The sequence below is a fragment of the Crocodylus siamensis genome, chromosome 1 (assembly GCF_052110815.1).
Source record: "Crocodylus siamensis isolate JL-2025a chromosome 1, ASM5211081v1, whole genome shotgun sequence".
Taxonomy (NCBI): Eukaryota; Metazoa; Chordata; order Crocodylia; family Crocodylidae; genus Crocodylus; species Crocodylus siamensis.
Genome location: NC_143395.1, coordinates 194,087,390 through 194,115,388, shown reverse-complemented (window position 1 = coordinate 194,115,388; position 27,999 = coordinate 194,087,390). Strand labels below are relative to the sequence as shown.

Genomic DNA, 27,999 nt, shown 5'->3' with positions numbered 1-27,999 from the left:
GGAAGTTTTGATTCTCATAACAAAGCATGGAATTTTCAGCAAAGCACAAAAATGCTGCCAAACTTTCCTTTCAGACCACAGTTAGAGTGGAGTGAGCATTCCTTTATCACCCAACTGATCAAATGTGGGGTCACGCTATTAAATAATCCTTCAAAGTCCATGGAAGAAGCGCTGTTCTCAGAGGTTGATGCCGTACAGACAACTTAGAGCACTGGTTCTCAGTCACTTCAGAAGCAACCTTAGGTCCTAGCAGGTAACACTCTATGGTTGAAAGGCAGCTGTTCAAAGGTGAGTCCAGGTAAGGTGGAGATGACACTAAGGAAAAAAACAGAACACTTGATATACATCTACCACCATGGCATCACCAACTACTAAGATGAGCTCCCCTCCACTAATTAAAACAGCTGTTAGTCTTGTAGCCCTTCAAAATGACTACTCGATATGAAGCCACAGCCACCCAGACTGTTTTCTCTGAAGCACCTTAGAATATTCTACCCCATGAACTTGGGGGTAACTTGGCTGTATCAGTCCATGCTTTTTGATCTGAGGCTGGATTCCTTCAACTCATTAGGCTTTGGAAGGAGCCACATGGAGTCTTAAAAGGGTTCAGAACATGGTAGCACTTCCTACCCAGCAGCACTTGAACAAAGCACTAAGGTGATATCCTATCATTTCCCAGATCTTTGGGGACAGATTTTTAAAAACAATTTAGACGCTTCAAATTGCAGACAAACATCAGGAAGACAGGCAAGTTTAAAAATCCCAGTGGACACTGATCAGATTTTAAAATACCTATGTACCTTTACTAATCTAGTCTTTCAATCCATGGGCATCAGCCTAGGCTGCTTAAAACAGTGCCTTTCTCTCAGAGACAAACACTTCCCTCTGTATGAGCTAAAGCCCATGGCCTAAGACTAGGACTGCAGAGTAGGCATGAATGACCTCAAATTATACTGCTTACATGCCAGAGTGCCAGCCTTACCCTGACAGCCTTGCTTATCTACAGCAACAAGTAGAAGCTAGAAGTAAGTGAGGCATAGGTACACTCACAATGACCGGCTGCCTTCAGGGAAGGTTGATGAAAGCTGGACCACCTAGGATACTTTTTTCCATGTAAGGGCTGACTCAGAACCATCAAGTACAGCATTATAGAGATGGCTGATATATATAAAAAAAACAGGGCCAGAACCTCAGCTGGTGCAAGTTATATGGCTCCACAGAAACCAAAGGAGTTACACCAATTACACACACTGTAAGCAGGCCAGTATTTTATCCCTGTTATGTAGGCTTGCTTTTTTGCATCAGGGGCTCACATGGTATAATGAGTATAGTTATTGGATGTCAATATAGCTATGCTGATTTGTATCAGGTCTGGCCCTATGGTGATGTTTTTATCCTGGGGTAATATTTAATGTGCTACAGTCTTAGTTTGGTACTAATAAGTGTATGGTACAGTTAGACTAATGGACTATGGCCGAGTTTGCATTATGAGAACCTACCCATTTAAATGTCTTAACAGCTGATGATTTGAATTAGTAGTGTAGGGCAGCCAGCAAAGAAAGAATTTTACTGTACAAACAGGCTGAGTGTCTTGACATTTGGTTTCATGCTATATCAGAATGACAACTAAACTGCAAAACTCGGAGGAGAGAAAGCAGCTGAATTAATCAATAGCCAGTGTCCCAGTGGTTACAGAGCTCGTGGGAACTAGGAGACTTAGGTTCTTTTCCCTGCAGTGGCTTGATTGGAGCTTTTTATCAGAAATTCTACTCTGGCCACCAGAAATCTTTATTTTACAATAAAAATGCCCAAACAGCTTTATTCACAACTCCTGTGTTCCTTCACTGCATGGTTTTGTATGCTAGCCTGGGGAAAGTTCATGAGAAGTTGGAAAGGGTGGTGTAGAGTTTTCCCAATACGTGTCTGAGGTGACTGCACAACTGAGGTGTAGCAAAGCCATGAAGTGAGGCAGGTGATCCAGAATGAGTGCCAATAAAATCCTTACACCAAACCAGAGCAACTTTCATTCTGTATTCTGCACACCACATATTTTACATATATATTATAAACAATATAAACAATGTAAACAATACATCTTATCTTATCTTATATTAGAGATATAAGCATCTGTCCTAACTGCAGTGGTAAATAAACCACTTACATCTGATTGCATAATTTGCCTAGAGGATGGATACATGATTACATATAATTACATATAATAAACAGAGAAAACTATTTTAGAAGGAAAAATTATCACAGTCTCAACCACATCAGCCAGAAGCTCTGTTCTATTTATTTTATTAAACACAATGTTTTGAAGATGGGTCCTCTCTGAAAATCTAATTTACTTTCCAAGTAAAACTTTGTTGGTCTACTGACAGATGGGCTCTCTCTGATAGGACTTGAGAAGGCTTCACCTCTCAGGTTCAATCCTACTACATACAGAGGGCCCAATGCTACCACTAAATTCAGTGGCAGCAGGAGTCTCTGAGTACTACTGAATTTTAGCTTCTCATAGCAGAGTCCCTTGTTTGCACTCAGTCCTGGGTTCTTTTTGTTTGTTTTTTCTAATTGAGGTAGGAAATAATGACATAATTTTGAGCCTGTCCCCTGAGATTTATCCTAGGTAGCTCCACTTAGTGCTATAAAGATCTTGAGTTTGAGTTGCTACTTGTTTTTTCTTTGTACCCCTCTGTGGATCACTGTGATGTCATCTAGTCCAGTCTCCTGCGTAACACAGGCTTTTGGACTCCCCTGACACTACAATTCCTGTTTGGACTGGAGAATATCTTGAAGAAAACAAAACAAATGAAAAGGGGAAAGAAAAAAAAAATCCCATCCTGATATAAATACTTTAAGGCTAGGTACAGACTTTTAAAAAGCCCAAAGTGGAATCAATCTAGTTACACAGTTTTCTGTAAGTAGCATAGTTTAGACCAGCAGTGAACAGAACACACGTTTACCCTTTGGTGGGTGCATAAATCTTAGACCAGGTTCTGCCATTTTTAAACCAGTCTACATGTGCCAAACTTCTGGTATGGTATAGACTGGTTTTATGTGCCAAACTTCTGTTCTGTTACAGGTTAGACTGGTTTCTGATCACTTATACTGGTAAAAGCGTAATGTCTGTACCTAGCCTTAGTGATGAAGAATCTACCACAGCCTTTGGTAACCACTGAAACAATTTAACTGTTCCCCTAGTGTTAAAAAAAATTGCTCATCAGGAGTCTGAATTAGTTTAGCCTGGATCTTGTTGTCTGCTCTGCTATCAGATCACTATCTCAAAATAGGTACTTAGGATGTGGATCAAGTGAACTTTGTTAAACTAAACAGATTGAGTTCACTTTACTATATGTTTCCCAGTTCTTTAATGATTCTTGTGACTCTTCTTTGAACTCTCTCCAATTCATCAATATTCTTTCTGAATAGGGCCCATCAGAACTGGACACTGGTCTAGTTCTAGTCATATAAGTGCCAGTTAGGTCTTCATGCCCTCTTCTTGGAACTAATGACTGGGTCACAATGTTATACTGAAAGTTCACCATTAGCTGATTATGCACCATGATTTGCAAGTCCCTCTGTGGGGACACAGCTTCCAATGCTGCCTGCAGGGCCTAAACTTTCCAATCCTGGATGCATGACCTTGTATTTGGCCATATGAAAAAGCTGATATTAAAAAGCTAGCTTACCACATCATTCAGATTGCTTGTATTGGTAACCCATACTCTACGTTATTTACAGCTGTTCCAGTCTTCATGTTATCTGCAAACTCTATAAGCAACGATTTTATGTTTTCTTCCAGCCCATTGGCAAGCATATTAAATAGCATCAGCCTGGTAACTGATCCCTGTATGGCCCACTAGAAAAACATCTGCTTTAAAGAACGGATTTATACTAAGTTCCAAAGAATGGATTTACACACAGTGTATAGCCAAAACATCCCTTGCCAAGGGAAAAAAACAAGGAAGGCTGAAAATTTGTCCTCAAATTTTGTCAGACTGTGAGTTCATCTTACTGATACCTGAGTCCTAAGGAGTTATTTGTACCATACTGGGCAAAAATAGGGCCTCTTGAATTTACAATCTAAAGTGCTGATCCTGCAAATGTTTATGCACATTCCTAACTTTAAGCACATGAGTAATCACACTGAAGCTAATTTACAGCAGCTTGAAATCCAGCCCTAGAAATGGAAGGTGTAGCCGGATGAGGGGAACTGGAGTGAAAGGGTCATCTTTCAGGAGGGACCTACTTTTGGACAGACTCAAAGGCTCAGGAATTAATGACAAGGCACAGCATCCTGGCAGCTGAAATGCAGAGTGCCAGCCTGCAATACCATCCTCTCAACATGCTTGCTAAAGATTTCTTCCCTACAAGCCAGCCTGCCTGCCACATCTGTTCTTTGCTGGTGAGAGTAAGACTGGTAATGGGTTTAGTGTGACTGCCCTTAAATACTTGCAGTGCTGACTCCTTAGACTGCTTTACACTTGGAAATTATGGTGTTTCTACAGAATTTTGAGGAACTATCAATACAGTCCCCAGTATGCTTATAGACAAAAATTCATATTTTTGATTTTTAAAAGAACTACCAGATAGCTAAGTGAAGGCCTCAGGGTAGAGGGAAGGGGTCTCAAGAGCCCCATCTTATTGTGCATTAAACACTGGCTTGGGAGTTAGATCTGAGGTCTATCCCCAGATCTGCCATTGAATACTCTTAGTCCTTTTTAAAGTGGCACTTTGAGGTCTCTCAGGGATCCACTGTGCTTACATAGTGAACAGACCCATAAATAGAAACAGACCTGGCCCCACTCAGCTCACTCTCTGCGTAGACAAGACATACAAAGAGTGAGGGGAACGGAAACATGAAATGACTCAACCAAGGTTCCACAGAGGTGGTAAATAGGTTCCTAATCTCTACTAGTGCCCAGGTAGGTTCCTTAGTCATTAGGTCATGGTGGGTATGCCTATACGAGATGCTTAATGTGCAGCAGACTGATTCACTGCATATTACAGTGTCACGGCAAAAACTGTGCTATTATGCTAATATGCAGTAGTATTAATCTACTGAACATTAACCATTACAAAAAAAGCATGCGATTGGGCTAGTAGGGCAGCCTACTGCACATTTATTTAGTACTTCTTTTTGCAAGTACTAAATTTAATGCACAGTAGGCACTGCACATTAATGAATGTGTAGGCATGTCCAGTGAGTCTCAGCAAGACTAAAGATACAACCTTTCATAATGACCATTTTGTTAAGTAAGTACTATGATTTCTGTTGTATTGTGGGTGAGGGAGGCAAGTGTCATGCTCAGAATAACAGCGCCCATTAGATCTTGGGCTTGCAAACACACATGCCAGTGATCAGTTCTAAATGTGTGAGTATATCCAGTGGTTCAGTGATGGCACTGCTCCTGCAACTGTGAACTCCCATGTATTAATCAATATTTCAAAGCTTGAATAAACATCTGTTGTTTTCCTTTTGTCTTTAGCTATGCTGAAAACTATTAGTTGGCACTGCCTCACATAACCTCCTGTGATTTCTTTTAGCAAAGATTTATAACATGGTGACTTAACGATGCCAGCAGAAACAATCATATCACCAGAACATTACTAACTTTTACAACTGAGTTCTAGTAAGATGATAATGCACTGTGTATCATAATCAACAGCCATTTGATGTGGGTAGCACTACAATGACTGGAAACTGCACTTGCCAGTTTACAGGCCTGACTTGCACTGTGCTGCTGAGTAACTGCTGAAAGCATACTTAAGTGAATTGGGAATGTTAAATATAGCAGCTGTTATAGATAGAACCTATTGGGAAACACCATACCTAGCTTTATCCACCATTATTATTATCATGATGATGATTAATAATGATGATGCTAATGCTTTCAGGTCTACAGCTAATAAGTTTCTAATTCTCCTGCCACTAATAATACTAACAACAACATTACTTGGGCTATTAATAAATACTTGTTGCCTGCAGACCTCAAAAGATTTTATAAAGGAAGGTAGGTACAACCATCCCTGTTTCACAGATGGGTTGTGACTTGCCCAAAGTTACCCAGTTAGCTGCAAAACTGGCACTGAAACCTCTTAATGGCAACTGTCGATCCTGGTGTATGCATGAGGGCCACCCAGACCTTGGATGCGTATGCCTGGCCAGGAATTTCTGGAGGAGTGGAGGCTGCTCAGACCTTTTGTCCACCCTTTGGGCCACTGAGACAGAATCCAAAGACCAGACTGAGTCTAGATGTTTGGTGCCTCCATGGCTGTAGTTGTATAAGCGTCTGGGAATTGAACCCATGTAGACAAGGATTCTACCACTGAACCACAGGGGACTCTTCATTGAAACCCCTCTCTAATATAAATAGGTTGTTTTACTGCTCCATTACCAAATTGTCTGAGCACTCTCCAGCAGAGCATTATGGATCTTCTTTATCCATAAGCAGTACTTCATGCATGGTTGGCCCATACATTTTTTAATGTTAGCTTGTGCTTCAGTTATTGCTGCTCCACCATGCCACATAAGCAGCAGTCTTAGTGCAATATTGCCTGCCCAGTTATGGGAATATATCATAATTCATATGGGCCAAAGGCAGTAAGACTTGGGAAGCATGTACTATTCAAAGGATATTAAATTAACAAGGAAAAAATAAGGAGAAATGGAGCAGAAGTGCAAGCGCTTTAAAAAACTTACTATCTCTTTTGCCGCCTGGTCAGGATCACTACAGAGTTTTCAGGAAAAATATGTGCCCAGACACATTATTGTGTTGGCCAAGCTCAAAAACATTGCTTCTATACAATTATAATACTGTTCAGTCTTATCCTGGTTTCCAAAGCATGATGGTAAAAGCATAAGCAGACATGGGGCACGTCCCTACAGCAGGAACGTGTTTCTCCAGGGAGAAAAAGCAGCCATACGATATGTACTGCTGCTGCTTGTCACTGGGAAATGCCTGTGCATGGGCCCTTAGGCGTTGCCCTAAGTGTGGTAGGGGAGGCTGGGGCCAGCACCTGGGCTGGGGCCAGCAGCCTTACCTGGGGTCTTGTGGGCCTCTGTGGACTGTAGCCACAGCAATCTGGTAACACAGGGCCTAGCCAGCAGCTAGAACGTGGCTCCAGCTGGCCAGGTTCTGCCTTCTGGTGGTACATGCTGCCACCACAGACACTGCCCTGCTTTTGGGGTCTTCATGTACACTCCCCCCACTGGGGTCTCTCAGTGTCAAATCTACCCCCTGCCATGCCCTGCAAATTAACAGTAAGAATGCGGCACTGCAGATGAGTATGCAGTGCCACATACCACGTCTATGCTCATCTGGATGTGCCCATGGATGTGTTTTAGGCTCACAACATTTCCCTGTAAGGTAAGGAGGCATTTTCATTTCCACATTAATGCTGGGCACACTGACACACACACTCACAAAAATGAGGTTCATATTTGTAGAAGACCGTGTTCAAAAGTATTTGGACATCTTGGACAGCTAGTGCAGTGGAGCATGATGCCAATGAAGTTGGGAACTGGATGCAAACCCATTAATTGCAATTGGACGACTCATGTGTGTAAATTTAGACAAATGCTGAAACACCTTGTTGAATCAGAGTCAAAATGGGCACAGATCCATTGATTTCAGCAGAGCTACACCCATTAACAGCAGCTGATGATCTTGCCTAAAGCTTCCAGGATGTGGAAATCAGGGGTTTGGGTGAGAACATTTCTTTGAATGGGTGCAACTTTAACTTGTGCCCACAAACCTCAGGTCTTTTGAACATGCAATTCATACCCATGCAAAAAGACACAAATGCTTAAAAAATTAGGCCTGGTTAACTGGGCCCAAGGTGTGCAGGAAAGTTGTGGCAGGAACGTTGTGGCAGAGCTGCAAATAAAACTCTGATCTTTTGCCTTTCAGGCATGTATCTTCAAAATGAGACTATTCTTTCTCTGTGAATTTGTATCTGTTGCCTTATCAAAACCAGTTGCTTCTCTGTTACTATTAAAGAGTGCTTGGAAATCCATCATTACATCTTTAAAAAAGCTTCATAATTGCTAAACCTTATACCTTTTTTTGCAATTATTGTTGAACGCTTATAATTTTTTCCCCCTTCCTACACTTACCATGTCCCTCCTACACTGTGGGCAGGTCTACACATGCACTTTAATGCACAGTAGCCTATTTTACTGTCCATTAGAGCATCATGAAAAAAACCACCTTAATATGCTAATGTGCAGTAAAATTAGGCTACCGTGCATTAAGCATCACTAAAAAAGCATGTGCTTTTGCTACTGTGCATTAGGGCAGTCTAATGTGCATTTAGTTAGTACTTTATGTTAGAGGTACTAAATGCACAATAGCAAATATGCATTAATGAATGTGTAGATGCACCTATAGAGAGGCAGAGCCTGGCACTAACTGTCATGGTTCTAGAAAGGCTACTGGAGCAATGGTGATTTGCCTCAGCTAAAGATCTGGGCCAGAGTTTCAGATCATATTTTTCTGAAACAGGTTAGTCCAAGACTTCTGTCTCTCTTGCTATGTTTTTGTATGTGTATGTCTACCCTTCACCACCCAGAAAACTAAGGGAAGGCAAAAACAATAACCTTGTTAGGCTTTACCTGGCCCACCCAGGCAAATGCTATTTCTAGATATATACGGAAAACCCAAGCCTTGTGGAGTGAGTCCGTCCTTTAATCTAACATCTCATGTATGCTGCTAAGCCTAATGTTTAATTTGAAAAAACAACCTGAAAATAGCATTAAAGGAAGCAGAGGATTTGAACAGCTCTATATTTTTAAGATAGTGTTTCTGAAAAACACTATATTTGAAAACTGATCCTTTCACCATGAGGTTACTGAAACTATAGAGCCATCACAGGCTTCCTGTGAGATAAGGCTTGTAATTTGGAACTGGGTAATGGAGTATAAACAACACTATTCACTTTGTATTAAGAGGCAGTGCGTAATCACCACGCTGTGCTATTTTACCCTGGGTTCCAGAGTGGTTTGGGCCTATTTGTTCTCAAGAGCTAAAGTTAATGAAACATGATAATGAATGTAACTCACGCACTGCTCCCCGTGCCAAATGCAATGTGTCACTGCAGATCCCTTGGGGTTTGAGGGGGAAAAATCCTGAATCAGAGGAATTTTAATTCACAGTCCCACATACAGAGCTGTAGCATGGACTTGTGGATGCAGATCCTGGGGTGCTTTAGAACTGCACAGAGAGGGAATTAAACTCTTAGCACTCTTGTCCCAATCCCAATCCTGTGGTCGGGGTCATCACGATGTCCATTCGGTACCATTTATTGGTTTAAGACCCTTCTGGTTCTTTTCTTCCTCCTTTTCTGTTATATGTATCCCTGTAACTGGCACAGGAAGGAAACATTATGGCATTCTGTGCCATGAAGGATTCCCTCATGCAGCTGCCAGGTTACTGACTTGCAGGCATCTCTACACTGCTAGAGCAAGGCTCAGACCCCTGACCTCAGATCTTTCATTTTCTCCTGTTTAATTTTAACCTTGCATCTTATACATTTGGTCAGATGTAACTCCTGAAGCTGACCTTTGGCATGGATAGTGTTGGTCTCTGTGTTCCCGACTGAGGGATGGAGGTGACTAGCTTGAACTGTGAATTGTGCCATAGCAGACTGGAAATTTCCAAGGGCTTTTCTATGCGGAGCTCTGAAGGATCTCAATGTATATATAGGTAGGCATCACAGGGGGGCATCCACAAGATGTGCACATGTATAGGCATCTGCAGAATTGCATGTTTGCCCATACAAATCCTGTAATGTTCATCTCACTATTCTGTTACCTTAGCTGAACATATTCAAGTGTGGATGTTGTGGGAGCTAGGGCTTTAAGATGAAGGCTTTCTGTTCCTTCTGTCTGGAATGATTCAAAAGTGTACCTGGAAAATCAAGTACCCTTTCAAACCACTTCACTATTGACTGGGTCAGTGTTATATGTGGACCCCAAGCATTCTATGACCTGGGTCTGGGCAGTCCTCCAGGTATCCCATACTGCATCACTCCTCACTCCCTCCTGCTGTAACTGGGCACTCTGATATGAAATGAGAAGCAGATATGAACTGCTCCCTACTTACTCCCTTTTCTTGGCACTTGTTATCAATGAGCTCCCTTGCACTGCTTATTCAATATAAGCTATCCTTTAATAACTAGCTGTGTTGTCACTCCCTACTAGACTCTGGCACCTCATCATTCTCCCCTCCAGTCCCCAGTTACCCTAATATGGGTCCAAGCACCTCCCTCCTACTTACCAGGCACCCCAAGTTAAGGAAGCACAGGCCACTGAACTTTATCAAACTCATGTTTAGGAGAGATGAGACAGCAGAAAAGTGAAAATGCTCCTAGCCACAGGTCACCCACTCCCTGGGCCCTTGAAAGCATGGATGCAGTATTCCCCTCAGCCCACTCACTCACTAAGAAGCAGGCTGTGCTTGATATTCATTCCCACCCTCTGGTGTTGGAGCCACAGCACTTCAACATCTAAAAGGTGACTCTTCTACATGGAATAATAGGACACTGTATGTATGGATGCCTCTGACCTGTGACAACTGTGAACTGGTTCCCACTCAGTGACATTTGGGAATTGGTCATTTGCTATGTGGGTCTACACCTTATTATGCATAGTCCTTTTGGAGGCCAGATCTTGGATTGCATTTTTGCTGGTGAAACCAGCTTCAGCCTCCTTTTAAAATCCCTGCTACATAAATGACATTAATAAGTCTATCTTGCTTCCTGTGGTACATGAAAATGTCATTACCATGATTATAAGCGACTGTTTCACAGGCTGTGTGATTCTTTTGGTAAGTTACTCTACAGAGCTGGTCAAAAATGTTGCATCAAAACTGTCCCCAGTTAAAAGCTGGATTTTCAACATGATACAAATACCATGAAGTCTCATGAAAAAATTGGGAAAATGTGGCCTTGATTACTTTATGGTCTGATGAGTAGGTAACTGTCTCTGTGGTAGGACTCAGAGAGTACTGATCGATTAATGGAACTGAGTCATCATGGTGGAGGGTGACCACTAGCATCCCTCGGGGTTCAGTACTCAGACCAATGCTTTTCAACATGTTCATCAATTATTTGGATTCAGGTATTAAAAGCAAACTAGCTAGCCAACTAGCAGATATCAGGAAGGATGTGGGAAAGCTTGAGAAAGTCCAAAGGAGGGCCATGTGCATGATCAGAGGCCTAGATACCAGGTCATACAAGGAGAGGTTGAAAGACTCGGGACTGTTCAGCCTGGAGAAGACAAAACTCAGAGGGGATTTGGTGGCAGCCTATAAGTAGTAGGGCTGTGTGAAATTTCAGCATCTGTTTCATTTTGGAGGTGTTTTGGGCTGTTTCAGCACCTAAAAAACAGAATCCAAGTTGAAACAGAAGGCTCAGCAATATCTCTAAAATGAAATGAGGCATCTGACACATTTCGGAAGTTTCAGAGATGTTTTGGAAAATTTTTGAATTTTGGAGATAGGCTTGCAGGGAAACAGCTGTATGCTGCTGCCTTGCTGCAGGACTCAGCTCTGCAAGGAGCAGAAATCTGCACTGGGGGTCTCCTCGCCACCACTGCCCACCCCCTTCTTCCCCAGAGACACAGGGCTGTATGGGGTGAGCAGTGGTGGGATCTCTGCTCCCTGCAACAGGGTGGTGCTGGTCCCTGCCATGCAACCTGACTTCGCAGGGAGGAGAGATCTGGGATTGCACAGGGCTGCCAGCGGTGGGAAGGAGATCCCAATGCAGATCTCTGATCCCTGAGGAGCCAGGTCTTGTGGCAGGGCAGTGTTTCATAGCTTCATAGTTCCATAGTTTCTAGGGTCGGAAGGGACCTGAGCAGATCATCTAGTCCGACCCCCTGCCATGGCAGGAAAGAGCACTGGGGTCAAACAACCCCAGCAAGATGTTCATCTAACCTCCTCTTAAACACCCCCAGGGTAGGAGCCCGCACCACTTCTCTTGGAAGCTGGTTCCAGACCCTAGCCGCCCTGATCGTGAAGTAGCGCTTCCTGATATCTAACCTAAACCTACCCTCTGCCAGCTTGTGACCGTTATTCCTGGTCACTCCTGGCGGTGCTCGGGGGAACAGCGACTCCCCAGTGCCTGCTGATCCCCCCTGACTAGTTTATAACAGGCCACAAGATCCCCCCTCAGCCTTCTCTTGTGTAGGCTGAACAGGTTCAGGTCCCATAGCCTCTCCTCATAGGGCCTGCCCTGCTGTCCCCTGATCATGCGAGTGGCCCTCCTCTGGAATACGAGTGGCCCTCCTCTTGGTCCCTGCCACATGACCTGGCTCCGCAGAGTTCAGAGATCTGCATGGGGGTTTCCTCACCTGCACAGAGGGCAGCGGCCCTCCCCCTCCCCTGGATAAGCCACCCATGGCACCATCCTGCTCCCCTCTGGGGCCCTGCAGCCCCTGGCTCCAAGCCATGTCCGGCTAGGCTTCAAAACAGATTCAGAGGAGATTTGGCAGAGCTGAATCTCTGAAACAAATGTGGACAAAACAAAACAGGACAGTGATCTGAAACACCAAAATGAATCACTGTCCTCCACAACAGCCAAATCCAAAACTGTATCGAAACATAGCCATTTTGCAAAGCCCTAATAAGTACATCGGACATACATCAGGGCCTGGGGGAGCATCTGTTCACAAAGGTCCCCCAGGGGAGGACAAGATACAATGGGCACAAGTATACTGAGGATTGCTTCAGGCTAGACACAAGGAAAAACTTCTTTACAAATTGAGTACTGAGGGTTTGGAACAGGTTCCTCCCCAGAGGTGGTACAGTCATGTACCTTGATGATCTTTAAAAAGCGTCTTGATGCCCATCTTGCTGGGGTCATCTCATCCCAGCCGTCTTTCCTGCCCAAGTGCAGGGAGGCTGGACCCAATGATCTGTAAGGTCCCTTCCAGTCCCTAACAACTATGAAACTATGAAACTAAGTGTGGGCTTCTTTCAAAATGTTTTAGTGTTCCTCAGAAAACCAAACATTTTTTGTTTTCATGTTTTTTGAGAAACGGAGGGAGGAGAGGATTCTGCTGAAACTTTTAATAAATATATATTTTTGTCTTCATTCATATTTTTCATAGGAAACAAACCCTGTTTTTCAACCAGCTCTATTAACCAAACCTGGGTCAAAAATATCTTCTGTTGCCATCACTGCTGGTGGTCTCTGGAGGTTCAGTGTAATAAAACCCCAGAAAAACAGGCTGATCGTAGAAATGTGGGGTGTCAGAGACCTCAAGAGATTATCTAGTCTATCACCATGCTCTGATATACACAGCTATACACAGGCCAGCTTTCATGTACAGTTGTTTCACCTGTCTTCAAAAACCTCCAGGGACAGGGATTTCAAAGCCCCTTAAGGGAGTCTTTACTAGTGCTTAGCTGGCCTTGTACTTGGAAACAATTCCCTAAACTCTATCCTAAATCTCCTTGCTGCAAATTAAGCCACTTCTTATCCTGTTCTCAGTGGCTATGGAGAACAATTGATCGCCAGTGTCTCTGTAAGAACTTTTACATAATGGGAGACACTTAAGCTTCTCCTCAGCATTCTCTTTTCTAGGCTAAGCAAATCCAATCCTTTCAGCCTTTCCTCATAGGTCATGTTTTCTGAACCTCTTACCATTCTTGCTGCTCCCCTTTGAACTCCAGTTTGTTTACCTCTCTCTTAAACTGTTGTGTTCAAAATAGGACACAATGCCCTAGCTGAGGCCTCCCCAGTGCCAAACAGAGCAGAAGAACTACCTCCTGGGTCTTACATCTGGCAGTCTTTCCAATATTTCCCAAAATGACAATCTTCCCCGCCCCACCGCTTTAAAAAAAAAAAAAATCTCACTGTTGACTCCTATTCCATTTGTCATTTCCCCTAATGCCCCAAGCATTTTCTGTGATGCTGCTGCCTAGCCAGGTCTTACCCCCTTTTTTTGCATTTGATTACCCAAATCATTTTGCACTGGCCATTCTCATTTCCTCTCATTGATTTCAGATCATTTCTGTGAACTGTCAAGATCATTTTAAACTCCTGTCCTGTCCTACAAAGTGGTTCCAACTTTACCTAGCCTAGGGTGGCTCAGCTTTTCAAAGTGACTTTCTAGTCTATCGTCCAAGTTCCTAATGAAATTACTAAACTGTAGCAGACTTAGGACAGACCCTGGCAGGATCACAGGTGAGATGTCCTCTCTGTTTGAGAGAAAACCATGAATAACATCTCTTTGAGTGTCAGTGTGATAACAGTGGTTGTTCTGAAGAGAACTAAGAGTGTGGCTACACCACCTCAGCTCCATACGAGGAGCTCCACACAGAGGCCTTTCAGACTTGCTCCACACATATTATATCCTAAAGCAGGGGTTTTCAACCTTTTTGGACCAGTGTATCCCTGGTGGCCAGATGCAGAGCAGTGTACCCCTGATGCCCAGATGTAGAGCGGAGGGGGGTGGAGGGGGGAGCGCAGCCAGATGTGGAACGGCAATAGCCATCGCGTGCAAGCTTCCCCTCCTGCGTCCAGCTGGACAGGCAGTGCCTGCATGGCAGCACGGGATGCTGTGTGGCAGCACTCTGGCCCCACAGACCCATGCGTACCCCCTACTCGAGTACCCCCCAGGGGGTACCAATCCCCGTCCTAAAGTGTAGTTCCTGTAGTACAGAACATGCCAATCAGTGTGCTCTCCCTTTCTCTTTCCCTCTCAGGAGAGCACTAAGGCACCTCCATTACTCCCACTTTGGGAGGCAGTGTGCAGTATTTCTTGCTATAACACTCCTTTGCTTGGTCCTGAGGCTGTGCAGGCATGCCCTAAAGCAGAGGCTCCTGCCCAGCCTCCTGCCCAGAGGTTCCTGCCCAGCTGCCACTCTCTATATCACTCCTGCTGTGGCAGTGGTCAAGGTCTCTGGGCTCCCTCCCCCACTTCTGGTTCCTGCCCCAGCTCTGGGGGGCAGAGCAGAGCAGTGGGAGGGGCTGGGTGCCTCTGCTGTGTATGCAGCAGGGGAGAGGGCTGGGCTGCTCCTGCTCACTCAGCAGCAGAGGGCTGAGCAGGACATTCTCATCTTAAGCATGTGCCTAGCCATGAGGGGAGGCGGTGGGAGGGGAGGCTGCATGCAGGGGAGGGGTGATCTGAGCTGGCTGGGATGCACACATGGAAGGGTGGGGAACTGGGCTGGTTAGGGTGGTTGGGCTGCCTGTGCATCAGGAGGCAGCTGGGCTGGCTGGGCTGCCCTTGTGGTTGTCAGGCCCCAGATCTGCAGCCCACTTGGTATGTGGCCCAAGGCTGCCCAGCAGCTGGACAGCTCTGTCCTAAAGCTATCCCTAGTGGTAGCTGTATCATTCTTAGTGCTGAGAGATGGGCTGGGGTCCTGAAACTCCACCAAATGGGTCATAGTATTAAAGCAGATGGGGCACACCAGTTTGTCCTAACCTGCTGAGGGGATCAACTGCTTCATATTTTTTTAAGACTCCTCACCTGTGCTTCTACACAAAGACCTGGCTATCACACAGGATGTATAAAACACTGGGCTGATGACTTCTTGCATCACTCCTGATCAAGTGATTAACATATGCCAAGTACCAGAAATCAAATAAGCCTGTGCCTGCATACATATTAGGGACAAGGGTCTCTTATGGAGGCACAGAACTTACATCATCTAATTGCCCTCAACACCAGAATACCAGAAAAGGTTTTCAAGAGTGCCTAGTCTTTAGCAAAATCAAACAGTCAACTGGGCTTGTGGTCCTAATCCCATTGGTCACTTCTGAAAATCAACCTAACTTACATACTTCATTAACTATTCTTTTAATGTCCCAAGGAACAATGGCCAAAGGCAGCATCTTTGAGATGCCTCTTCCAACCTCTCTGGCAAGAAGGCTGTGAAAAAAGCAAGACCACAGATTGAGGGTTTGCCTACACTGGAAGCTACTATGGAGTGAAGAAGCATAAGAATTCATAGCATGCTGACTGTTCTGCATTATGTCCTCATGCGGATACCTCCTACTCAACCAGGAGCACCTCTATGTAGTGTCGCCTTAATATATTTCAATTGTCCAAATCCTTAATAAAGTATTGAAGAACACCAAAGTGTGTTCCTTTGCATCATATGAGCATGTTTTTGAAGCATTAAGCGTGTTCACATGGGGAGTTAGTCAGGAGCATTCTCATCTTAACTTCTTCCACACTACCTCTCCCAAATAGAAAAACCCTGAATTGCAAGAGGGCTCTGGGTAAACCAAAGGGATCTGTAGATTGGAAGCAATTCAGGACAGGGTCTTCTTGGTTCATGTTGGTATAATGCCTAGCAGAAGACATCCTGGTCCAGGTCTAAGACTCTTAAGTTTTACTGAGGTGCAAATAAATAAACAGTCTAAATAAACAAACAGCAGTTGGGTTTTTCAAGATACTGGGCATCATTATCTCCTGTTACTTTTGGTAGGATGCATGTATGCTCAGTATCCTGCTTCTGTACTGCTTTGGGTATTCTCTCCATAAAAACTCATGGCTCATTGGGGGATAGCCAGGGAGGAGGGTAAGGAGAAGACAGGAAAAAATCTCTTCTAAGCAGCATATTCACCTCCTCCCATAAAGGCTCAAGTCCATGTAAATGGTTAGTTAATGCTATTCAGAGCAATGCAGGCTCAGTGGAATGGAGCCTACAGTGCACTGAAGCATGTCACCCTGGGATGCCTATCATCAGTTCTAGTACTGCCAAGGAGTGTGACAATGTTTGTATACTTTCCTGAGGTCAGGAAAGTATATAGGATGGAGGCAGGGAAGATTTTGAGGAATAAGTTCCACTGGGAGGCAGAGAAACAGAGTAAAGAGGAAGATTAAATAGTTTCCTCTCCAACAAAGTTGAGGGGAAGACATTGTTATGCTGCAATATTCCATTGTGAGAAGGCAGAAAGACAGAATGAGTCGAGATCTCCACCTTGCCCTGTGCGCGATAGCTGAACAGCCTCAGCAGTAGTTGGAAGCTCCACTCCACTGGCTGTGTCTTTGCTGGTCTAACAATACACTGTGGCCCAAAGGCATTCCTCTGTGTGGGAAGCATTTGACTTGTGTTACCCTCCCTCTATTCTCATGTGAACAGTGAGGATTGAAACCATTTTACAAAGAGGAGAAATAGGAATTCATTGCAGAGGGTTGAGTTTGCATAAATGAATGATGGGATAATATGGGACAATATTCTCTCTTCCTGATGTAGAGGGGTATACATTGCACCCCAGCTACCACTGGGACCCATTGCACTTTTGGACTACCAGGCTATTTGTCTTTCTAAGTGTTTTTGGAGTGGTGAAAGCATCCTTAAGTCCACTGCAAGCTCTGTAGGAACTACAACCTGAAGGCTGCTTCATTCAGGTAATGGAACAGCACCTCCCCAGTCAATCTATGCTACTCTTTGAATGGAGATGTATGGCTATAGTGACATTACATCAGGGCAATCAGCCCTAGAAAGAGCACTCTGAGAGGAAGACAATGCATTAAGACTTAAATGGAAGAAAATAGCCTTGGACAGATCTAACCTAGTGGCAGTGAAAGGCAATGGACCTTTTAAACATAATGTATAGTCATGCAGCTTCAAGGCTTTTATCAGCTGAGACTCGGAATATAATATCAGTATCTGCTGGGATTCCTACCACCAATATGAGTGCTGTTCAACAATGTGCCCCCACTGATGGGTGTTGCTACTTACTACATAACTGGAATTTCAAATCTAGTCAAGTATCCTTTCAAATGGGTGGACTTCATCTTCATTCACTATTGTTCATAATGAATATTGAGTAGAGTAAATGCCTATTAGCTGCAGCTTTCTTTGATTTCATATGACTCTACATTTCCCTGAGATATCTTTATAGCCAAGTGACAAGGGCAGGTGAATGAGACGCAGTTGGCCTTGTTGGACAAAGTGAGAATTATATACATGGGGTCTGATCAAAGCTATATTGAAATCTGTGGAAGTCTTTTGACATGCTTCAGTGGGTTTTGAGTCAGCTGCATGATGTCTAGAGCAGCACTGGAGCAACAATGACTTTCACATGCCTCACTGCTAAAATCGGGCCAGGCTACTTGCACTTTACAGTCATCCTCAGGGTTTTTACTTTGTAGTTATTGCATCAAATGACTCCCAGAGACCCAAAGAAGGGCATCTTGATACTGAAAAGCTTCTCTATATTTATCCCAGCCATGCAGTCGGTCCAATAACAGATATCGCCTATAAAAACTCTTTACTGTAATCATCAGACTGGCTCTATTTCCATCCACACAGACATTTTCTTCAAATCAAGATGCTGATAGGTCAGAAGTCACACAATTGATGCTTTGCTTTGTACTACAGTGGCACCCTTATCTAAATCCAGTCACCACTCAAAATGAGTCTAAGTCAACAGAGTTAATTGAATTAAAGTACTGAGACAGCAAAGAGATTTGCAGCTGTGCATGTTGGTGGACAAGTTAATCACTAAGCAAACACTTTGTAACAAACAGAGATGGGCAGAACAGATTTGATTTTAATGTGCAGTTATATGCTGCTGACGTACTGTGGCTATGGGAAACATTTTATTTTATTAGAAATATATCAAATATACATAAAATATAACCAAATTTCATACTAATGTAAAACACCACTAGAATTATCATATAAACAACCTCTATGGGAAACAGTTATGGAAGCTGGAAATAGAATATGAACTATGTCATAGAGAATATAAAATAGTCACATATGACGCTGTGTCATTTGCGTGATTGGGAACTAATCTGAGAATCATCCTTCAAGTCCTCACAAATGATCACTCCCTAGTGTTTGGACATCGGTCCTTCATACACTAGTAGCATCATGCTTGGCTGATTTGGTATCAGGCAACTCATCATGAGACGCTGTAGCTCCAATGGAGAGATAATCACTGACCTGTAAGTGTTGTAATCTGAGGATATGATGGATAGCTTGGAGAGATCACAATTCCTGGGTGATCACTTTGTGCCTCCCCAGGTGGTGTAGGCATACACCACTGGGCAGAAAACTCCCAAAGTAAGCAAGTCATCAGACGTTGATCCCAGCAGGGGGTGTCATGTATCATCCCGTCTGTAGAACCATAGCATCCCCTAGTGCCTCTGGTGGTTACTTTAAAAAGAGAAAGGTGGATATAAATGGTTGTTAGTACACAGGGGCATTCGTCAAGGACCTGGGTCCCCACTGTAATCAGGGCTGCATCAACACTTGAGGCCAGATTGTAAGTGGTATTTAACTGCCTAATTCCCAATGATATTAATGGAAATTAGGCATCTAAATACCTTTAAACCTAGCCCAGGGAGCTGACAAAGCAGATTTATGGCCAACTTCAAGAGATGCAGAACGAGAAAAATATTTGGGAGATGGGGGGGAAGGAGTGAGATCATAGAAATATTAACAAATTGCATATGAAATAAACAGAGCCAGAAGGCCTGAAAAGTGTTGGGTGAGAGTAATTATCTGTTACATGCACTGAAGCTAGCTAGTATAAGTCCAAGCTGTTCAGGTACAACTTTCACCTGCAGAACATTTGCTTGTTTGTTTGTTTTTTGCATTAAGCAACCAGATTCTTGTGTACCTTCATGCCTGAGTATAAGTGCTCAGCTCCATGCCATACTCGTTTGGCAAATTAAAAATGCAGATAGAAATCCCACAAATATAAGTTTCATGTCCAAGAAGAGAGGGAGAGGCAGATATACAACCCATACATCCTCAGAGACCAACCAACCCGTGGCTTCATGGGTGCCACTAACTAATTAGGACTTGGCTGGTTTCTTAGTTGGAAGACTTGAGGTCCAGTCACTCCATGGGGATGGCGGGGACAGACTCTTATAGCATTAGCATGGGTCCTGCACTCCCTCTGGCTGGTAAAACTCATCCCAGACTACAGAAATATACAAATCCATGCCCAGGCAACCACTTGTAATGATTACCTTGTTTGCAACATTTCTGGAGAGTAAAACTATAGCCTCTATATTAAACTTCTGGGCTTGCAACTACACACTAACTGATTAAATTAGTTACCTAACTTAACTGGTAGAGACTCAAGGTTTCAGATTCTCTTAAACCTATTAGCTGTCTAAGTGCAATTCTATTTCAGTACACACTAATCATTGAAAAAAACATTAATGGAAAGGCATTCAGGTCTTCCTCAGTGTCATCTTTTGCGGCTTAAGGATCAGAAGACGGTATGATACAAAAATAGACATGTTAACATTTTCTCAGCGACTCAAAGTTGAAAAGAGTTGTGGGAAGGCATCTAATAAGTGGAATAGGTTCTGGCCTCTCTACTTTTTTATATCCAGAAGGCCCCGTAAGCAACCCCACTAAAGGGATAATTATATTTGTAAAATCAAATTAAAGCTTCCATGGTTTAACATATAAAATTCTCAGACACAGTGATTTTTGTAGCACAAGTGGGAAAAGAAAGCTGTTTAGCCTTGAGATCATGTGATATGTGGCTAGTTTCCTACAAAACATAGGAAGAAAATTGCTGTTAAATGTATGGGTTTGAGGATACAATAATAAAGCCCAGTACTGTATTTCATTTCTTTTAACAAGTGCTGAATATGCAAAGACTGCCTTGCCAGCTTCACTCTCCATTTTGGATGCTATTTAAAAGCTGTGTGCATAATGATTTACAGATGCCATCCGCTTTATTGATTATCTGAGCACGATGCACAAACAGCACTGGCTGAATTCAGCTGCAGAGATCCACTTAGAATGGCTCCCTTTTGGGGAAAAAAAATTAAATAAAGCCACCATATGAATGGGTCATTGAGAACAGGCTGGAGTATATTCCCTATAGTCATTCTTAAAGTTCAAGGGCAGGGAAAAGAATTAAAAAAAAAAAAAGCTGTCTCTGCTCACAAAAAATTAATTTCTGACAGTGTGCATGAGAGATTTTTAAAAGAAAAAATAACCCACACTTTTAGATATATATAATCATGGAAAAACATACTAAGCTCTTGACTCAAAGGTTTTGTTTTTTTCCAGTGATTCCCTTCCAGGCTTTGTGCACCATCTTATAGTCACGTCTGCTGGGTGAGCACTGAACTAACACATTTAGAAGAACTCTTTGCAATTTTGACACATCACATTTCAAGTATCAGCTTGCTGGAAGTGCAGTGGAGGGGGCTGAGGAGGGAAGCAGTGCGTGTTTTGCCAACACACCTGCACAAGCTTTGGGCTCTTCTGGACAATATGTGAACTAATGATGTATAACCTGTAGAGGCTGGCAGTACACTGTCTGAAGACTATAACAGACAGGCTGTGCATGCCTCTTATTTCTCAAGGTTTTTTTAAAGAAAGACTCTGCTGTAGGTAAGCACTTTGTGTTAAAACTGAGCTGCGCTAATTATGTAGGACTTTTAAAGAAGATAAGTAACAAATGAAGATTTAATTACAATATTCCAGACCTGCTCAGTACCTCTACTAAAACAAACAACAACAACAAAAAAGAATAAGAAGGAAGGTTATTTCAGTTCCAGTGTTAGGCTAAATTTTCAGTTGACTCTTAAGGATGCAGCTGAATCCTATTCCTACCATTCTCAAATTTGCTCAAATTAAAATCCCAGATCACGGATGTGTTTTCAAATCGAAACATGCACAGTAGCCAAAGTTTACATTGTAATTTCTGGAGTTACAGAATGAGAAGCTCCACTAAAGGAAAGTGTGTTGTACGCCTGAGACTCAGGGGAAAAAAAAGAGGGAGGAGGTTGGCAGAAATTCGGAGTTGGAGCTGGCTCGTAAAATAAATAGCCTTGGAGTAAGCATACAGGACTAAATTTTGTGCTTAGTTCCACCCAGGTAGTCCCCGTGACTCCAGTGAAGAACTACAGGCAGCATTCGGTCCCTAGTGTATAGTTAGGACTGTAAATGCTGTTTCATTATGGGAACTGAATCTCCCTCCATTTTAATCTGAAATTAGAGAAGAGCAAGTTGTGTTTTTTCCCAAGAAATTAGCTTCCTAACAAAAAAAGTAGGAGCCAGCATGCACAGGGGAACTGCCTGTACCCTATAATGCCTATGTTTTCTTTATTGCTACCAGAATACCCAAGGAAGAGCTGTTATATTCTCCTCCAGTATCCTGTTTATGTCTAAATCCAATAGCATTGTCATGCTAGTTTTTGCCACCTGGAAAACATCATAACTCACATGAAGTTATGAATCCCCAGATTTTCTAGGCTTTCATCTCTGCCATGATAATTCCAAGAGATGGCCAGGCTAACTCAGCCAGACTGCATTTGCAGAAAATGAATAGAATAATCATTTCCATTAGCAGGACATGCTTACAATATAATTGCAGCAGTTGCATTGCCCTCCAAGTGAAGAGATACAAGCCAAAAGTTAAAATAACCAATCCACCCTCCTACCACCTAAATATAAGAGGCTGTGGCTAGAGGAGAGGGCTGCACATCAGGACTCCATTGTGCTCCTTACTCTGTCACTACTTTGTTGTATGATCAGAGGCTTAGCTTCTCTGCCAGGCACTTTAAATGACCCCTGTCTCATAATAGGAGTGAGGCTTCATTTATTAATAATGTTTTTTGATAACATCCCAGATAACATTCAGTGGATTATTAGCAGCCGTAGTAACAAGGTGACCCAAAATATCACACACTGGAGATTGGGCATTGGGCATATTCAGGGGTTTAGTAAATGTAAACTTTAGCTCAGTCTGGGCTATACTGCCACAACTGGTGCCTCTAACACATGCACAGTGCAGCCAATACAAATGAGGGAATGAATGGCTGTTTATATGTGGGGGGGTGTTGGTTGTAGCTGTGTTGATCTACAGACATAGACAGACAAGCTTCTTTGGGTAGATGTGATATATTTTATTAGACCAACCAAATAGTTGGAAAAAATGTTCTTTGCAAGCTTTTGGGCACAAACACCCTTCTTCACACATGTTTATATGTGGCTTCTGTGAACACAATAAACATTGGAACAAGTGGCTGGTGGGAGGGTGAGGGAGCATTGCTACCTTCTGAAAAGATCTGAGTGAGCCCAGGGGTCTCAGCTGATGTTGAGGCTGCCTTATCATGTGAACATGAATTCCCAAGCTCATTTCTTTGATACCCAGATCAATAGGGGGCTTGGGTGGAATGGGGACGCCAGGCCAGATCCTGTACCATGCATAAATTGGAGTAGCTCCGCTGACTTTGAGCAATCTTGATTTCAATTTATTCAAGGTAAGGAGCAGAGTCCACTAGGTAGCACCCTTGATTTTAGTGGAGAACTACAGGCAGCCTTGTGAGTGTGAGCTCTGATTTTTTTAAGTTCACCTATCTCCGGGTGGCATTTCGGGTGGCATCGTACCCTCAGATCAGGCATTTTCAGCAAGCTTCTCCCCTGCCCCCCATGATGTGCAACATACTTCTCACTCTACACCTTGTCTCTGTGCTACTTAACTCTTACCATCATTTCCTGCAGTTGCAGTCTACATCATAAATACATACCATCTTGTCACTGATGCAGAGGAGCAGCTTGGACTAAACAGGCCATGTCTGTGGGTCCAAACATTACACCGCTCACAATCCCTCTGCTTGATTCACTCCTGCAAAGGACTTGCTAAGGGATAAAGCTCTATAGACCCTACTGGAGGCTGTGCCAATTTACACCCACTGAAGACCTGACCCATTAATGCATGCACCTGTGGCAGAAGGATAACTATAAGCACGGTAAGCTCTTGGCCTCCTAAGCCCTGCAGAAACCTATTTCCTTTTTTTACTTGGGCTAAATGTAAAAGCAGAAACAAAGAAACACACCTATATAAACAGAAAAGCACAGACAGCATAAGGAGAAGTTGGGGGGGAGGGATTGACAGCATGCCTTAAGCCAGCTAGTCTTCTGAGTTGTTTTATATTTGCAGCCCTTAATACTAGATCCTGCCATAGCATCCTGATGGGAATGTGAGTGGGAGACTTGTTGGACAATGTGGATTTTCCAAATGCCTCACAATTACAGAAACACCTGTGCTACATTATATTTTTCTTGCTGGACCTACTGTAAAAGTTCCCACTGCTCAACAGTTTTCAGTGTGTCTGATTTCTCCCTTCCACAGTTGCTAAGCACATGTTCCCTGGCATTAACTTAGTCACCTCCCACTCACTTCACCAAGCAAGTGGGGGAAAAGAGAAGGCCCCTTTTTGACAAAGCCAGGCAAAAATATTGGCAACACAGTCTAAAACCCCACATGAAACTTACCTAGGATCTAATGGGGGAATCAAGAAGCAAGATGGTGACCTGAGCCAAATAGGCATGTTTGCAAGATGCATCTGTTTTTACCATGAAACACTTGCAGCCCATCCCTGTGCAACACACACCATGAGCTATTGTTCTTGGTCTCAACAGTTGCCTGTGGAGTCATGCTAGGCCAAACACAATGTCCAAGGAAACCAGTGGGAACCTTTCCACCAACTTAATGGGCTTTGGATTTGGTACAACATAGCTTTGTTTCTCTCAACCCATGTACCATCCAATTCATTCCTTATCCATTCCTGCCATGTCCTGGCCCGTCACTTCAATAATGTCCCTATGTTTCCTACTTAAGGTGTCATTATGCACACCAGGAATCTCCCAAAAGCTGATTATCCCCCATCCACATCTCCCCTCAAAAACTGTCTCAGTTAAGAGCCCTGTCCCAAGCACTTAAAACTGTAGATATGACAAATAAGTCTTCCATTCTTTCTGAAGGCGGCTTCCCTAACACCAGTCCACTCAAGCAGCTGAATCATCTCCTGAGCCTTCCTACCAAAAATGGGCCTGATGTGTCATGCTTTATCATGAATTACATTGTTTTGTGAACTGAGGGGTTTGCAGGAAATAATGAGCCCTGGTTCTGGGTCAGAAGATGTTGCATGCTAAGAACATAAGAGATGCCATACGGGGTCAGTATCCTGTTTCTCACAGGGGCAGAGTGGATGCTAAGGCAAAAGTGTATAAGCAGGGCCTATCCAGCCAGAGCTTTCCTCTGGCCCTCTTCCCTGACAGTGTCCAGCCTTCAATATGTGTATTCAATACTAAATACTCATTGAGAGCTGTTTCCCTGAGCCTTCTTTGGGCACTGGGACTGGGTTCAATTGCAACCAGAAACATGCATATGCCTGTACAATGAGGTGAACAACGTGACTATGCAAGGTTTGGGGCCCTTACCTAGGGAACATGGCCATTCCCTAGAATGGAAATAGTGGGGCAGATTTGCAATGCTGGGTATACTTAGGCATGTCTTGGTAATTATGTACCCATAATTTGGGTGTTGCCCATGCACCAGTTAGACCCCCCCCCATACAAGAGCATGTGTGCACATCAGCTGTTACTCATCCCTGCATGTTTCCATGATAAAATCTGGATTGCCTAAAGCTGGGGTTTTTGTGCCACTTTCCTTATCTAGGTGTTTATCGCCTACTGAGTGCATTTCAGACTGGTGCTGTTGAGTGCTCCAAGCCTATCTCTGTACTGTAATGAGCTCATATATAGATAAAGTAGCAAATTACATGAATTTCTAACTTCATCTACATGCCTGGTAGTTGCTGGCCTGCACGCAACAAGGTATACAATGGGAGCTATTGCTGGTTTAGTTTTTGCTTTAACTCTGTGCAGTGTACCCTGAAGGGCTTGTCCTGACCTATCCTCATTGTCTTCCCTACACAGCACCTTCTCTTTCTCCACTGGAAAAACTACTATTGGTGCAGCTGCACTGCTGTAATTCAAAAGTCAAAGGACCATAATAGCGCACAAGGGACAGATGTGGTTAACCTCGTGTCCAGCCACCTTTGATCCCAAGCCTTAGTCACCAGGCACCGATTTATAACTGGATCAATTGGGGGTAGCCTTCAGTACAAGTCTGGATCATGTGGTCAAGAACACAATTTCCTTCTCTTCCCCTAAAATCCTAATTTACAATGAAAAAAATATTGACTTAGCAGATTTTATTTCTATTTTGCCAATAGATAATAATGAAGATGATGGTGGTTTCAGTGTGGTTGGACTCAATTTGGAAATGTTCTGAGTATTCCAAAATGTTTTGTATGTATTGCATTGTGGGAGATCAAACTAATGGGGAGGGACGGTATCTCTGAAGACAATAAGGACCTGAAGTACAGCTTACATAAGCCAATGCCCTAGGGAAATTCAATTTAAAGTTGATCTGGCTCAACAGGACATCTCATGAATGTCAAAATATAACATATTGATCACAAATACCAAGATAAAATATTTCAGCATTTGTAGATAAAATTGTTCTGGAGTTTCCATTCCATGAAAAATACTGAGGTTTCCATGTTTGGTTGTTTGGAAATGAACACTGAGATGTAAGGCTGTCCTGTGAACCAGAGCTTCTCATTTCCTTCAACTTGAATTCTGGTGTCACCCTGCTGCATGACTGTAAGCAAGTCACCTCACCTCTGTGCCCTCCCTTTCCATAAAGTAGGGTTAACATTACTTTTCTCCTTCATAAACTTCTTGGAAATATATGGATGGAATGTGCTAGAGATTCCTTTCAGTAGCAACTGGCCACACGCTTTTCCTGTAAAGTAGTGGTCCTCAGCCCCATGGGCTGAATGAGTGGCGTAGAGCTGGTCCCCAGGCCAGATCCTGCCTGATGTCATCACAGGGGTTGGGTCCTAAACACCCGTATCGAGCCCCACAATGCCCTGTGCACCTGAACTATGCCCTGTCCCACCCCAGTGCAGCCCTGCATACCTGTGTTCAGCTTATAATGCCCCAGTCCTGCACTCCTGCTGTAAAGCACAACTCTTTTAGATATGTGCACCTTATTCTTTTTTATCCAATGCAAACCAGCATAGATAGCAGTGATTTCTCCCTGTCCCTTAGACGTTAAGCTTTGTCTACACAGTAAATTGACTATGCTGGCAACAGTACTCTCAAACACACTGTGCTGTTGCACCTGAGCTGCCTCCTAACTTGGCAACAGGGTAGTCATATTACAGTGATGTTGCCATTGGGAAGATGTGGCTGCACTGCTTGCTGTTTAGGACACACCTGCACAGGATCATACAGTAATGCTGGAGGGTGCTACTGCTTGGCATGGTAAGACTGCCATGTAGACATGCCCTTAGAGGAAAAGGCCACTGAGACACCTGAGCAGGCTACCATGTTGATGTGAAACTGGACTGAGGTGCAGGTAAGGGGGCCAGAGAAGGCTGTGGATACGGAGGAAAAGATTTACAGGAAGTGTCAAAAGGCAGTGCAGTATGGCTCCTTATAGATTAAGTCACTCAGAGACATGTGCCTTCATAGGCCATAGCTTGCTTAGTCAGATGCAATAAATGAACTTGCATAGAGTAGGGGAATTAAATAAAAAGGAATAAGGTCATTTAAAGCCAAAGGGTAGGGAAAGGGAGAGAAAAGAAGGGGACACCATTTAGAGAGGCAAAGGTGAAATTGAAAGGACAGAAGAAGATAAACAAAGCAGTTAACTCATTGAAGGACACAGGGTTTAGAAAAGCTAGTCCAGGTAATGGTATAAGAATCCACAATCTCTGCTAATGCCATACATAGCACAATTTAGTACAGGGGTCAGCAGTGTTTCTGGGCAGACAGTGGTGGAGCTGCAAGGGGCTCAGTCCTTGTTGTGACAGTACAGCCCCAGCCTCTTCCCCAACATCTGCCCCGAGGCATGTGCACCAAGCAAAATGCTTCACGTGCCACAATCTGGCACTTGTTCCAGGGATTGCTTACCTCTGATCTAGTATGTGGATGTGATTGCAGTGGATTGGTCATCTGGAGTGTCTTGGGTATGATATTCATCTGCTTGCATCTGAGCCAAAAGAAGATGTAATCTGAGCATACCCCCACAAGTTCCTCATGTAGCTTGATTGGAGGAAATTTCATTCAGATAAGCATGTTGCAATCCATGCATAGAGAAAAGTAGTTAGCCATGTTAGTCTGAATTGTCAGAAGGCAGGACAGAGTGGTACTTTATAGACTATTTCGTTCAGAGGCATGAGCTTTT

General features: G+C 43.4%; 1 long non-coding RNA gene across 1 annotated transcript; it reads right to left on the bottom strand.

The window, feature by feature from the left end:
* On the bottom strand, positions 1-27,981 carry LOC149873817 (uncharacterized). Its single transcript, XR_016439889.1, has 3 exons — positions 27,726-27,981; positions 18,918-19,130; positions 1-315 (listed from the first exon to the last, which is right to left on the bottom strand). It is a non-coding gene; the product is annotated as an uncharacterized LOC149873817 (long non-coding RNA).
* Positions 27,982-27,999: the final 18 nt, after the last annotated feature.